Consider the following 2558-nt stretch of genomic DNA (forward strand, 5'->3'; position numbering starts at 1 on the left):
CTTTAATTCTTTTAACTCGGTTGAAGCCATTCTATATGGAGCTATCGAAATTAGAGTAGTTCCCGATACTGACTCTATACCAAATTCAACTTCTCTGATCGGGGGTAATCCCGGAAGTTCTTCAGGAAATAAATTAGGAAATTCACAGACAACAGGCTCTGATTCAACTTTGTTTTCTGTTACTTTCGAATCAATCACATAGGAAAAATAAGCTTAACAACCCTTTCTCACAATACTCAAAACTTTCATTGAAGATATCACAGCTGGCAACCCATTTAAATCACTAGATTCAATTTAGACTATTTTATCATTCTTGTATCTCAAATCAATAGTTTTCTGTTTGCAATTCACAATAGCATCATGCAAAGTTAGCCAATCCATACCTAAAATTATATCAAACTCATCAAAGGGTAATAACATCAGATCAGCCATAAATTAAATGTCTCGAAACATTAACATACAATTCTTGCACACTTTTTCAACTAAAACACTTTTACTTAAAGGGTTCGATACTCTAATCACGAATTTAGTAGACTCTACAGGCAAAGCCTTATTGGATACTAAATTCATGCATATGTACAAATGCGTTGATCCTGGATCTATCAATGCAATCACAGAAGTATAATAAAGTGTAAAAGTACCAGTTATAACATTAGGAGACAAAGCTTCCTCATGAGCTCGAATAGCATAGTCTTTGGTAGGTGCTCTAGCCTTAGATTGAACAGCAGTGTCTTTAGTCCCTCTTTGACTACCACTCACATTTCCCGTATTTTTGGGAGGTCTACTACGAGCTGTATTGCCGCTTGGCCTTGAATTTTGCACAATCTCTTGCTCAATAGACTCGAGATGTCTTTTACCACATCTAAAACAAGCTCCATCATTCAATCTACATCTTCCTGGATGTCTTTTACCACAATGTCTACACTCGGGTCATTCAGATCGAACATTCCCAACACTTGCAACAGAAGTAATTGGAGTTCTAAATCTCGAATGCAATCTAGTATGATCTCTACTCGAATGGCCCACATTAGCCTTTGAACGGCTATAATCATATCAGAATTTGTTTGATGCAGAGTAAAATGATTTACTTGCGGATCTCTTTCTCAAGTCTCTAGCTTCTGAGTCGACTTTTCTTTTATTTTTCCCGAGTTCTTTAGCTTTACATGCCCGTTCAACAAGTACAACAAACTCTTTTATCTCCAGAATTCTGACTAACAAGCGAATATCTTCATTCAAGGCATCCTCGAATCTCTTGCACATAATTGCTTCAGTCAAGACACATTCTCGTGTATAATGGCTCAGTCTCACAAATTCTCGCTCGTATTCTGTAATAGACATATGGCCCTATTTCAATTCAAGAAACTCTTTGCATTTTTGATCGATAAATCTCTAGCTGATATATTTCTTTCAGAATTCAGCCAGAAAGAAATAACAAGTGACTCGTTCTATTGGAACCACAGATCTTACTGTCTTCCACTAATGATACGCCGTACCTCTCAAAAGTGAAACGACACACTTAAGGCATTTGTTCGGAGTCAATTAAAATTTATCGAACACTCTTATCGTATTCTTAATCCAGAATTCAGCTTTCTCAGCATCATCATTAGTAGTAGCACGAAACTCTTCAGCCCCATATTTTCTAATTTTGTCAACTAGAGGCTTCTTCAACTGAATCAAATGAGCTTGAGACATGACAAGGACTTGCAGATGATTGAGCGGGGGTAAAGGTTGTGACACAGCCAGATTAGTTCTCATATATTGCGTGAACCAATTGTTCATCATTTGGTAAAAGGCTTGCTTAGCCTCTTCCTCGTGACTACTCGTAGTAGGTCTAGAATCGGATGGTTTGTCCTTTGAGTGGGAGCAGGTGCATTACTTTTGACATCGTCAACTACGGGCCGTTCCGGATCCATTTACCATATAAAAGCACATTTTCATTGTCAGGATTCATCATACTATCGTAGTTCATAAATATGGCATGTATAGCTAGACTCACATACGCTACGTTAGTCCTAGAATTGACTAAATCGTAGCTCTGATACCAACCAAATGTAACACCCCTAACCCGTATCCGTTGCCGGACTAGGGTTAAGAAGCATTACCGTACATATCAGAATATTTCGTATTAATTTCATAATTATCATAGTATCATAGTCACACATCATTACAAAGTCCGTTATATAGGTCAACGAGACCTTAAACATACTTTAAAAAAAGGTCGAGACTAAACCGGGCACTTACATAATTCTTCAAAACTTAAACATTTATTAAAGTTATAAAGATCACACGTCCGTGTGAACAGGCCGTGTGCCTCCCACGGCATTAGACACGCCCGTATGTCTAGGCCTTGACAAAATAGGGCATACATACTGACTTGTCCACACAGCCATAAGACAGACCCGTGTGCCAGGCCGTGTGAAAACTAGAGAGGTTACTGAATTGGGTTACACGGCCGACCACACCCCCATGTGCCAGCCCCGTATGCCACACACGACCGATAGACACGCCCGTGTGTCTAGGCCGTGTCAAAACTGTAGGGTATGTGTAACATAACCGTG

This window comes from Gossypium arboreum, chromosome 4 (assembly GCF_025698485.1).
Source record: "Gossypium arboreum isolate Shixiya-1 chromosome 4, ASM2569848v2, whole genome shotgun sequence".
Taxonomy (NCBI): Eukaryota; Viridiplantae; Streptophyta; class Magnoliopsida; order Malvales; family Malvaceae; genus Gossypium; species Gossypium arboreum.